Source organism: Podarcis raffonei, chromosome 4, assembly GCF_027172205.1.
Source record: "Podarcis raffonei isolate rPodRaf1 chromosome 4, rPodRaf1.pri, whole genome shotgun sequence".
NCBI lineage: Eukaryota > Metazoa > Chordata > Lepidosauria > Squamata > Lacertidae > Podarcis > Podarcis raffonei.
Genome location: NC_070605.1, coordinates 108,417,420 through 108,431,337, shown reverse-complemented (window position 1 = coordinate 108,431,337; position 13,918 = coordinate 108,417,420).

The window sequence follows — 13,918 nt, the reverse complement described above, 5'->3', positions numbered from 1 at the left end:
CCAAATCAAGCATAGGTGTTTTGGTTCATTTCAATAGAAAGAGGAGCAATAAGCTTGGATTGCACTTTCGGTGTTCATTCACCCAGAAACTGCAAAGCGAATTGTCATAAGCATAAACAAAGCAAAACAGATTGTTTTGGGTTCCATCTACATAGAAAGAAGAATCTTGCATTTCGCTCATTTCAAAGTCGTGATCTTTAGTGTTAATGCACATTTACCCAGAAATCGCAAAGTGTATGTAATGAGACAAAAATAACAAAACACCGTCTTTCCGCTTCCATAGCGTAGACAGAAGACGAATAAGCTTCGATTTGACTTATTTCAATTCGAATGGTGTTATTTCGGTGTGCACCAGAATAACCCCAACCAAAGCAAAACGGTGTTTTGGCTTCCATCTACATAAAAAAAAAGTTGATAACGCACATTGGGCTTATTTCAAATTGGTGTTTTTGGGGTTTGAATGCACATTCAACCCAAAATCGCATACTGAAATGTTTGTTAGCCCAAATCAAGCTTAGGTGTTTTGGTTCATTTCAATAGAAAGAGGAGCAATAAGCTTGGATTGCACTTTCGGTGTTCATTCACCCACAAACAGCAAAGCGAAGTGTCATAAGCATAAACAAAGCAAAACAGGTTGTTTTGGGTTCCATCTACATAGAAAGAAGAATCTTGCATTTCGCTCATTTCAAAGTCGTGTTCTTTGGTAATGCACATTTACCCAAAAATAGCAAACTGTATGTAATGAGACCAAAATAACAAAAGACCGTCTTTTCGCTTCCATATGCGTAGAAAGAAGACGAATAAGCTTCGATTTGGCTTATTTCAATTCGAATGGTGTTATTTCGGTGTGCACCAGAATCACCCCCAACCAAAGCAAAAAGGTATTTTGGGTTCAATCTACATAAAAAGAAGATGATAACGCTCTGATTGGGCTCATTTCAAATTGTTAGAATGTACATTCAACAAAAAATCGCATAGTGAAATGTTTGTTATCAGCCCAAATCAAGCTTAGGTGTTTTGGTTCGATTTCAATAGAAAGAGGAAGAAGAAGGTTGGATTGCACTTTCGGTGTTCATTCACCCAGAAACTGCAAAGCGAAGTGTCATAAGCATAAACAAAGCAAAACAGATTCTTTTCGGTTCCATCTACATAGAAAGAAGAATCTTGCATTTCGCTCATTTCAAAGTTTTGTTCTTTGGTGTTAATGCACATTTACCCAGAAATCGCAAAGTGTATGTAATGAGATCAAAATTACAAAAGACGGTGTTTTCGCTTCCTTATGCATAGAAAGAAGACGAATATGCTTCGATTGGGCTTATTTCAATTCGCATGGTGTTTTTTGGGGGTGCATCAGAATCACCCCCAACCGAAGCAAAAAGGTCTTTTGGGTTCCATATACATAGAAAGAACATCATTGGGCTTATTTCAAATTGGTGTTTATGGGGTTAGAATTCACATTCAACAAAAAATCGCAGAGTGAAATGTTTGTTATGAGCCCAAATCAAGCATAGGTGTTTTGGTTCATTTCAATAGAAAGAGGAAGAAGAAGCTTGGATTGCACTTTCGGTGTTCATTCACCCACAAACAGCAAAGCGAAGTGTCATAAGCATAAACAAAGCAAAACAGGTTGTTTTGGGTTCCATCTACATAGAAAGAAGAATCTTGCATTTCGCTCATTTCAAAGTCGTGTTCTTTGGTAATGCACATTTACCCAAAAATAGCAAACTGTATGTAATGAGACCAAAATAACAAGACACCGTCTTTCCGCTTCCATATGCATAGAAAGAAGACGAATAAGCTTCGATTTTGCTTATTTCAATTCGAATGGTGTTATTTCGGTGTGCACCAGAATCACCCCAACCAAGGCAAAAAGGTATTTTGGGTTCAATCTACATAAACAGAAGATGATAACGCTCTGATTGGGCTCATTTCAAATTGTTAGAATGTACATTCAACAAAAAATCGCATAGTGAAATGTTTGTTATCAGCCCAAATCAAGCATAGGTGTTTTGGTTCGATCTCAATAGAAAGAGGAGCAATAAGCTTGGATTGCACTTTCGGTGTTCATTCACCCACAAACAGCAAAGCGAAGTGTCATAACCATAAACAAAGCAAAACAGGTTGTTTTGGGTTCCATCTACATAGAAAGAAGAATCTTGCATTTCGCTCATTTCAAAGTCGTGTTCTTTGGTGTTAATGCACATTTACCCAAAAATAGCAAACTGTATGTAATGAGACCAAAATAACAAAAGACCGTCTTTTAGCTTCCATATGCGTAGAAAGAAGACGCATAAGCTTCGATTTGGCATTTCAATTCGAATGGTGTTATTTCGGTGTGCACCAGAATCAACCCCAACCAAAGCAAAAAGGTATTTTGGGTTCAATCTACATAAAAAGAAAATGATAACGCTCTGATTGGGCTTATTTCAAATTGGTGTTTTTGGTGTTAGAATGTACATTCAACACAAAATCGCATAGTGAAATGTTTGTTATCAGCCCAAATCAAGCATACGTGTTTTGGTTCATTTCAATAGAAAGAGGAGCAATAAGCTTGGATTGCACTTTCGGTGTTCATTCACCCAGAAACTGCAAAGCGAATTGTCATAAGCATAAACAAAGCAAAACAGATTGTTTTGGGTTCCATCTACATAGAAAGAAGAATCTTGCATTTCGCTCATTTCAAAGTCGTGATCTTTAGTGTTAATGCACATTTACCCAGAAATCGCAAAGTGTATGTAATGAGACAAAAATAACAAAACACCGTCTTTCCGCTTCCATAGCGTAGACAGAAGACGAATAAGCTTCGATTTGACTTATTTCAATTCGAATGGTGTTATTTCGGTGTGCACCAGAATAACCCCAACCAAAGCAAAACGGTGTTTTGGCTTCCATCTACATAAAAAAAAAGTTGATAACGCACATTGGGCTTATTTCAAATTGGTGTTTTTGGGGTTTGAATGCACATTCAACCCAAAATCGCATACTGAAATGTTTGTTAGCCCCAATCAAGCTTAGGTGTTTTGGTTCATTTCAATAGAAAGAGGAGCAATAAGCTTGGATTGCACTTTCGGTGTTCATTCACCCACAAACAGCAAAGCGAAGTGTCATAAGCATAAACAAAGCAAAACAGGTTGTTTTGGGTTCCATCTACATAGAAAGAAGAATCTTGCATTTCGCTCATTTCAAAGTCGTGTTCTTTGGTAATGCACATTTACCCAAAAATAGCAAACTGTATGTAATGAGACCAAAATAACAAAAGACCGTCTTTTCGCTTCCATATGCGTAGAAAGAAGACGAAGAAGCTTCGATTTGGCTTATTTCAATTCGAATGGTGTTATTTCGGTGTGCACCAGAATCACCCCCAACCAAAGCAAAAAGGTATTTTGGGTTCAATCTACATAAAAAGAAGTTGAGAACGCTCTGATTGGGCTCATTTCAAATTGTTAGAATGTACATTCAACAAAAAATCGCATAGTGAAATGTTTGTTATCAGCCCAAATCAAGCTTAGGTGTTTTGGTTCGATTTCAATAGAAAGAGGAAGAAGAAGGTTGGATTGCACTTTCGGTGTTCATTCACCCAGAAACTGCAAAGCGAAGTGTCATAAGCATAAACAAAGCAAAACAGATTCTTTTCGGTTCCATCTACATAGAAAGAAGAATCTTGCATTTCGCTCATTTCAAAGTTTTGTTCTTTGGTGTTAATGCACATTTACCCAGAAATCGCAAAGTGTATGTAATTAGATCAAAATTACAAAAGACGGTGTTTTCGCTTCCTTATGCATAGAAAGAAGACGAATATGCTTCGATTGGGCTTATTTCAATTCGCATGGTGTTTTTTGGGGGTGCATCAGAATCACCCCCAACCGAAGCAAAAAGGTGTTTTGGGTTCCATATACATAGAAAGAACATCATTAGGCTTATTTCAAATTGGTGTTTATGGGGTTAGAATTCACATTCAACAAAAAATCGCAGAGTGAAATGTTTGTTATGAGCCCAAATCAAGCATAGGTGTTTTGGTTCATTTCAATAGAAAGAGGAGCAATAAGCTTGGATTGCACTTTCGGTGTTCATTCACTCACAAACAGCAAAGCGAAGTGTCATAAGCATAAACAAAGCAAAACAGGTTGTTTTGGGTTCCATCTACATAGAAAGAATCTTGCATTTCGCTCATTTCAAAGTCGTGTTCTTTGGTAATGCACATTTACCCAAAAATAGCAAACTGTATGTAATGAGACCAAAATAACAAGACACCGTCTTTCCGCTTCCATATGCGTAGAAAGAAGACGAATAAGCTTCGATTTTGCTTATTTCAATTCGAATGATGTTATTTCGGTGTGCACCAGAATCACCCCCAACCAAGGCAAAAAGGTATTTTGGGTTCAATCTACATAAACAGAAGATGATAACGCTCTGATTGGGCTCATTTCAAATTGTTAGAATGTACATTCAACAAAAAATCGCCTAGTGAAATGTTTGTTATCAGCCCAAATCAAGCTTAGGTGTTTTGGTTCGATCTCAATAGAAAGAGGAAGAAGAAGCTTGGATTGCACTTTCGGTGTTCATTCACCCAGAAACTGCAAAGCGAAGTGTCATAAGCATAAACAAAGCAAAACAGATTCTTTTCGGTTCCATCTACGTAGAAAGAAGAATCTTGCATTTTGCTAATTTCAAAGTTTTGTTCTTTAGTGTTAATGCACATTTACCCAGAAATCGCAAAGTGTATGTAATGAGATCAAAATTACAAAAGACGGTGTTTTCGCTTCCTTATGCATAGAAAGAAGACGAATATGCTTCGATTGGGCTTATTTCAATTCGCATGGTGTTTTTTGGGGGTGCATCAGAATCACCCCCAACCGAAGCAAAAAGGTCTTTTGGGTTCCATATACATAGAAAGAACATCATTGGGCTTATTTCAAATTGGTGTTTAGAATGCACATTCAACCTAGAATCGCAGAGTGAAATGTTTGTTATCATTCCAAATCAAGCATAGGTGTTTTGGTTCATTTCAATAGAAAGAGGAGCAATAAGCTTGGATTGCACTTTCGGTGTTCATTCACTCACAAACAGCAAAGCGAAGTGTCATAAGCATAAACAAAGCAAAACAGGTTGTTTTGGGTTCAATCTACATAAAAAGAAGATGATAACGCTCTGATTGGGCTCATTTCAAATTGGTGTTTTTGGTGTTAGAATGTACATTCAACAAAAAATCGCATAGTGAAATGTTTGTTATCAGCCCAAATCAAGCATAGGTGTTTTGGTTCGATCTCTATAGAAAGAGGAGCAATAAGCTTGGATTGCACTTTCGGTGTTCATTCACCCACAAACAGCAAAGCGAAGTGTCATAACCATAAACAAAGCAAAACAGGTTGTTTTGGGTTCCATCTACATAGAAAGAAGAATCTTGCATTTCGCTCATTTCAAAGTGGTGTTCTTTGGTGTTAATGCACATTTACCCAAAAATAGCAAACTGTATGTAATGAGACCAAAATAACAAAAGACCGTCTTTTAGCTTCCATATGCGTAGAAAGAAGACGCATAAGCTTCGATTTGGCATTTCAATTCGAATGGTGTTATTTCGGTGTGCACCAGAATCACCCCCAACCAAAGCAAAAAGGTATTTTGGGTTCAATCTACATAAACAGAAGATGATAACGCTCTGATTGGGCTCATTTCAAATTGTTAGAATGTACATTCAACAAAAAATCGCATAGTGAAATGTTTGTTATCAGCCCAAATCAAGCATAGGTGTTTTGGTTCGATCTCTATAGAAAGAGGAGCAATAAGCTTGGATTGCACTTTCGGTGTTCATTCACCCACAAACAGCAAAGCGAAGTGTCATAAGCATAAACAAAGCAAAACAGGTTGTTTTGGGTTCCATCTACATAGAAAGAAGAATCTTGCATTTCGCTCATTTCAAAGTGGTGTTCTTTGGTGTTAATGTACATTTACCCAAAAATAGCAAACTGTATGTAATGAGACCAAAATAACAAAAGACCGTCTTTTAGCTTCCATATGCGTAGAAAGAAGACGCATAAGCTTCGATTTGGCATTTCAATTCGAATGGTGTTATTTCGGTGTGCACCAGAATCACCCCCAACCAAAGCAAAAAGGTATTTTGGGTTCAATCTACATAAAAAGAAAATGATAACGCTCTGATTGGGCTTATTTCAAATTGGTGTTTTTGGTGTTAGAATGTACATTCAACACAAAATCGCATAGTGAAATGTTTGTTATCAGCCCAAATCAAGCATACGTGTTTTGGTTCATTTCAATAGAAAGAGGAGCAATAAGCTTGGATTGCACTTTCGGTGTTCATTCACCCAGAAACTGCAAAGCGAATTGTCATAAGCATAAACAAAGCAAAACAGATTGTTTTGGGTTCCATCTACATAGAAAGAAGAATCTTGCATTTCGCTCATTTCAAAGTCGTGATCTTTAGTGTTAATGCACATTTACCCAGAAATCGCAAAGTGTATGTAATGAGACAAAAATAACAAAACACCGTCTTTCCGCTTCCATAGCGTAGACAGAAGACGAATAAGCTTCGATTTGACTTATTTCAATTCGAATGGTGTTATTTCGGTGTGCACCAGAATAACCCCAACCAAAGCAAAATGGTGTTTTGGCTTCCATCTACATAAAAAAAAAGTTGATAACGCACATTGGGCTTATTTCAAATTGGTGTTTTTGGGGTTTGAATGCACATTCAACCCAAAATCGCATACTGAAATGTTTGTTAGCCCAAATCAAGCTTAGGTGTTTTGGTTCATTTCAATAGAAAGAGGAGCAATAAGCTTGGATTGCACTTTCGGTGTTCATTCACCCACAAACAGCAAAGCGAAGTGTCATAAGCATAAACAAAGCAAAACAGGTTGTTTTGGGTTCCATCTACATAGAAAGAAGAATCTTGCATTTCGCTCATTTCAAAGTCGTGTTCTTTGGTAATGCACATTTACCCAAAAATAGCAAACTGTATGTAATGAGACCAAAATAACAAAAGACCGTCTTTTCGCTTCCATATGCGTAGAAAGAAGACGAATAAGCTTCGATTTGGCATTTCAATTCGAATGGTGTTATTTCGGTGTGCACCAGAATCACCCCCAACCAAAGCAAAAAGGTATTTTGGGTTCAATCTACATAAACAGAAGATGATAACGCTCTGATTGGGCTCATTTCAAATTGTTAGAATGGACATTCAACAAAAAATCGCATAGTGAAATGTTTGTTATCAGCCCAAATCAAGCATAGGTGTTTTGGTTCGATCTCTATAGAAAGAGGAGCAATAAGCTTGGATTGCACTTTCGGTGTTCATTCACCCACAAACAGCAAAGCGAAGTGTCATAACCATAAACAAAGCAAAACAGGTTGTTTTGGGTTCCATCTACATAGAAAGAAGAATCTTGCATTTCGCTCATTTCAAAGTGGTGTTCTTTGGTGTTAATGCACATTTACCCAAAAATAGCAAACTGTATGTAATGAGACCAAAATAACAAAAGACCGTCTTTTAGCTTCCATATGCGTAGAAAGAAGACGCATAAGCTTCGATTTGGCATTTCAATTCGAATGGTGTTATTTCGGTGTGCACCAGAATCACCCCCAACCAAAGCAAAAAGGTATTTTGGGTTCAATCTACATAAAAAGAAAATGATAACGCTCTGATTGGGCTTATTTCAAATTGGTGTTTTTGGTGTTAGAATGTACATTCAACACAAAATCGCATAGTGAAATGTTTGTTTTCAGCCCAAATCAAGCATAGGTGTTTTGGTTCATTTCAATAGAAAGAGGAGCAATAAGCTTGGATTGCACTTTCGGTGTTCATTCACCCAGAAACTGCAAAGCGAATTGTCATAAGCATAAACAAAGCAAAACAGATTGTTTTGGGTTCCATCTACATAGAAAGAAGAATCTTGCATTTCGCTCATTTCAAAGTCGTGATCTTTAGTGTTAATGCACATTTACCCAGAAATCGCAAAGTGTATGTAATGAGACAAAAATAACAAAACACCGTCTTTCCGCTTCCATAGCGTAGACAGAAGACGAATAAGCTTCGATTTGACTTATTTCAATTCGAATGGTGTTATTTCGGTGTGCACCAGAATAACCCCAACCAAAGCAAAACGGTGTTTTGGCTTCCATCTACATAAAAAAAAAGTTGATAACGCACATTGGGCTTATTTCAAATTGGTGTTTTGGGGGTTTGAATGCACATTCAACCCAAAATCGCATACTGAAATGTTTGTTAGCCCAAATCAAGCTTAGGTGTTTTGGTTCATTTCAATAGAAAGAGGAGCAATAAGCTTGGATTGCACTTTCGGTGTTCATTCACCCACAAACAGCAAAGCGAAGTGTCATAAGCATAAACAAAGCAAAACAGGTTGTTTTGGGTTCCATCTACATAGAAAGAAGAATCTTGCATTTCGCTCATTTCAAAGTCGTGTTCTTTGGTAATGCACATTTACCCAAAAATAGCAAACTGTATGTAATGAGACCAAAATAACAAAAGACCGTCTTTTCGCTTCCATATGCGTAGAAAGAAGACGAATAAGCTTCGATTTGGCATTTCAATTCGAATGGTGTTATTTCGGTGTGCACCAGAATCACCCCCAACCAAAGCAAAAAGGTATTTTGGGTTCAATCTACATAAACAGAAGATGATAACGCTCTGATTGGGCTCATTTCAAATTGTTAGAATGTACATTCAACAAAAAATCGCATAGTGAAATGTTTGTTATCAGCCCAAATCAAGCATAGGTGTTTTGGTTCGATCTCTATAGAAAGAGGAGCAATAAGCTTGGATTGCACTTTCGGTGTTCATTCACCCACAAACAGCAAAGCGAAGTGTCATAAGCATAAACAAAGCAAAACAGGTTGTTTTGGGTTCCATCTACATAGAAAGAAGAATCTTGCATTTCGCTCATTTCAAAGTGGTGTTCTTTGGTGTTAATGCACATTTACCCAAAAATAGCAAACTGTATGTAATGAGACCAAAATAACAAAAGACCGTCTTTTAGCTTCCATATGCGTAGAAAGAAGACGCATAAGCTTCGATTTGGCATTTCAATTCGAATGGTGTTATTTCGGTGTGCACCAGAATCACCCCCAACCAAAGCAAAAAGGTATTTTGGGTTCAATCTACATAAAAAGAAAATGATAACGCTCTGATTGGGCTTATTTCAAATTGGTGTTTTTGGTGTTAGAATGTACATTCAACACAAAATCGCATAGTGAAATGTTTGTTTTCAGCCCAAATCAAGCATAGGTGTTTTGGTTCATTTCAATAGAAAGAGGAGCAATAAGCTTGGATTGCACTTTCGGTGTTCATTCACCCAGAAACTGCAAAGCGAATTGTCATAAGCATAAACAAAGCAAAACAGATTGTTTTGGGTTCCATCTACATAGAAAGAAGAATCTTGCATTTCGCTCATTTCAAAGTCGTGATCTTTAGTGTTAATGCACATTTACCCAGAAATCGCAAAGTGTATGTAATGAGACAAAAATAACAAAACACCGTCTTTCCGCTTCCATAGCGTAGACAGAAGACGAATAAGCTTCGATTTGACTTATTTCAATTCGAATGGTGTTATTTCGGTGTGCACCAGAATAACCCCAACCAAAGCAAAACGGTGTTTTGGCTTCCATCTACATAAAAAAAAAGTTGATAACGCACATTGGGCTTATTTCAAATTGGTGTTTTTGGGGTTTGAATGCACATTCAACCCAAAATCGCATACTGAAATGTTTGTTAGCCCAAATCAAGCTTAGGTGTTTTGGTTCATTTCAATAGAAAGAGGAGCAATAAGCTTGGATTGCACTTTCGGTGTTCATTCACCCACAAACAGCAAAGCGAAGTGTCATAAGCATAAACAAAGCAAAACAGGTTGTTTTGGGTTCCATCTACATAGAAAGAAGAATCTTGCATTTCGCTCATTTCAAAGTCGTGTTCTTTGGTAATGCACATTTACCCAAAAATAGCAAACTGTATGTAATGAGACCAAAATAACAAAAGACCGTCTTTTCGCTTCCATATGCGTAGAAAGAAGACGAATAAGCTTCGATTTGGCTTATTTCAATTCGAATGGTGTTATTTCGGTGTGCACCAGAATCACCCCCAACCAAAGCAAAAAGGTATTTTGGGTTCAATCTACATAAAAAGAAGATGATAACGCTCTGATTGGGCTCATTTCAAATTGTTAGAATGTACATTCAACAAAAAATCGCATAGTGAAATGTTTGTTATCAGCCCAAATCAAGCTTAGGTGTTTTGGTTCGATTTCAATAGAAAGAGGAAGAAGAAGCTTGGATTGCACTTTCGGTGTTCATTCACCCAGAAACTGCAAAGCGAAGTGTCATAAGCATAAACAAAGCAAAACAGATTGTTTTGGGTTCCATCTACATAGAAAGAAGAATCTTGCATTTCGCTCATTTCAAAGTTTTGTTCTTTGGTGTTAATGCACATTTACCCAGAAATCGCAAAGTGTATGTAATGAGATCAAAATTACAAAAGACGGTGTTTTCGCTTCCTTATGCATAGAAAGAAGACGAATATGCTTCGATTGGGCTTATTTCAATTCGCATGGTGTTTTTTGGGGGTGCATCAGAATCACCCCCAACCGAAGCAAAAAGGTCTTTTGGGTTCCATATACATAGAAAGAACATCATTGGGCTTATTTCAAATTGGTGTTTATGGGGTTAGAATTCACATTCAACAAAAAATCGCAGAGTGAAATGTTTGTTATGAGCCCAAATCAAGCATAGGTGTTTTGGTTCATTTCAATAGAAAGAGGAAGAAGAAGCTTGGATTGCACTTTCGGTGTTCATTCACCCACAAACAGCAAAGCGAAGTGTCATAAGCATAAACAAAGCAAAACAGGTTGTTTTGGGTTCCATCTACATAGAAAGAAGAATCTTGCATTTCGCTCATTTCAAAGTCGTGTTCTTTGGTAATGCACATTTACCCAAAAATAGCAAACTGTATGTAATGAGACCAAAATAACAAGACACCGTCTTTCCGCTTCCATATGCATAGAAAGAAGACGAATAAGCTTCGATTTTGCTTATTTCAATTCGAATGATGTTATTTCGGTGTGCACCAGAATCACCCCAACCAAGGCAAAAAGGTATTTTGGGTTCAATCTACATAAACAGAAGATGATAACGCTCTGATTGGGCTCATTTCAAATTGTTAGAATGTACATTCAACAAAAAATCGCATAGTGAAATGTTTGTTATCAGCCCAAATCAAGCATAGGTGTTTTGGTTCGATCTCAATAGAAAGAGGAGCAATAAGCTTGGATTGCACTTTCGGTGTTCATTCACCCACAAACAGCAAAGCGAAGTGTCATAACCATAAACAAAGCAAAACAGGTTGTTTTGGGTTCCATCTACATAGAAAGAAGAATCTTGCATTTCGCTCATTTCAAAGTCGTGTTCTTTGGTGTTAATGCACATTTACCCAAAAATAGCAAACTGTATGTAATGAGACCAAAATAACAAAAGACCGTCTTTTAGCTTCCATATGCGTAGAAAGAAGACGCATAAGCTTCGATTTGGCATTTCAATTCGAATGGTGTTATTTCGGTGTGCACCAGAATCAACCCCAACCAAAGCAAAAAGGTATTTTGGGTTCAATCTACATAAAAAGAAAATGATAACGCTCTGATTGGGCTTATTTCAAATTGGTGTTTTTGGTGTTAGAATGTACATTCAACACAAAATCGCATAGTGAAATGTTTGTTATCAGCCCAAATCAAGCATACGTGTTTTGGTTCATTTCAATAGAAAGAGGAGCAATAAGCTTGGATTGCACTTTCGGTGTTCATTCACCCAGAAACTGCAAAGCGAATTGTCATAAGCATAAACAAAGCAAAACAGATTGTTTTGGGTTCCATCTACATAGAAAGAAGAATCTTGCATTTCGCTCATTTCAAAGTCGTGATCTTTAGTGTTAATGCACATTTACCCAGAAATCGCAAAGTGTATGTAATGAGACAAAAATAACAAAACACCGTCTTTCCGCTTCCATAGCGTAGACAGAAGACGAATAAGCTTCGATTTGACTTATTTCAATTCGAATGGTGTTATTTCGGTGTGCACCAGAATAACCCCAACCAAAGCAAAACGGTGTTTTGGCTTCCATCTACATAAAAAAAAAGTTGATAACGCACATTGGGCTTATTTCAAATTGGTGTTTTTGGGGTTTGAATGCACATTCAACCCAAAATCGCATACTGAAATGTTTGTTAGCCCCAATCAAGCTTAGGTGTTTTGGTTCATTTCAATAGAAAGAGGAGCAATAAGCTTGGATTGCACTTTCGGTGTTCATTCACCCACAAACAGCAAAGCGAAGTGTCATAAGCATAAACAAAGCAAAACAGGTTGTTTTGGGTTCCATCTACATAGAAAGAAGAATCTTGCATTTCGCTCATTTCAAAGTCGTGTTCTTTGGTAATGCACATTTACCCAAAAATAGCAAACTGTATGTAATGAGACCAAAATAACAAAAGACCGTCTTTTCGCTTCCATATGCGTAGAAAGAAGACGAAGAAGCTTCGATTTGGCTTATTTCAATTCGAATGGTGTTATTTCGGTGTGCACCAGAATCACCCCCAACCAAAGCAAAAAGGTATTTTGGGTTCAATCTACATAAAAAGAAGTTGAGAACGCTCTGATTGGGCTCATTTCAAATTGTTAGAATGTACATTCAACAAAAAATCGCATAGTGAAATGTTTGTTATCAGCCCAAATCAAGCTTAGGTGTTTTGGTTCGATTTCAATAGAAAGAGGAAGAAGAAGGTTGGATTGCACTTTCGGTGTTCATTCACCCAGAAACTGCAAAGCGAAGTGTCATAAGCATAAACAAAGCAAAACAGATTCTTTTCGGTTCCATCTACATAGAAAGAAGAATCTTGCATTTCGCTCATTTCAAAGTTTTGTTCTTTGGTGTTAATGCACATTTACCCAGAAATCGCAAAGTGTATGTAATTAGATCAAAATTACAAAAGACGGTGTTTTCGCTTCCTTATGCATAGAAAGAAGACGAATATGCTTCGATTGGGCTTATTTCAATTCGCATGGTGTTTTTTGGGGGTGCATCAGAATCACCCCCAACCGAAGCAAAAAGGTGTTTTGGGTTCCATATACATAGAAAGAACATCATTAGGCTTATTTCAAATTGGTGTTTATGGGGTTAGAATTCACATTCAACAAAAAATCGCAGAGTGAAATGTTTGTTATGAGCCCAAATCAAGCATAGGTGTTTTGGTTCATTTCAATAGAAAGAGGAGCAATAAGCTTGGATTGCACTTTCGGTGTTCATTCACTCACAAACAGCAAAGCGAAGTGTCATAAGCATAAACAAAGCAAAACAGGTTGTTTTGGGTTCCATCTACATAGAAAGAATCTTGCATTTCGCTCATTTCAAAGTCGTGTTCTTTGGTAATGCACATTTACCCAAAAATAGCAAACTGTATGTAATGAGACCAAAATAACAAGACACCGTCTTTCCGCTTCCATATGCGTAGAAAGAAGACGAATAAGCTTCGATTTTGCTTATTTCAATTCGAATGATGTTATTTCGGTGTGCACCAGAATCACCCCCAACCAAGGCAAAAAGGTATTTTGGGTTCAATCTACATAAACAGAAGATGATAACGCTCTGATTGGGCTCATTTCAAATTGTTAGAATGTACATTCAACAAAAAATCGCCTAGTGAAATGTTTGTTATCAGCCCAAATCAAGCTTAGGTGTTTTGGTTCGATCTCAATAGAAAGAGGAAGAAGAAGCTTGGATTGCACTTTCGGTGTTCATTCACCCAGAAACTGCAAAGCGAAGTGTCATAAGCATAAACAAAGCAAAACAGATTCTTTTCGGTTCCATCTACGTAGAAAGAAGAATCTTGCATTTTGCTAATTTCAAAGT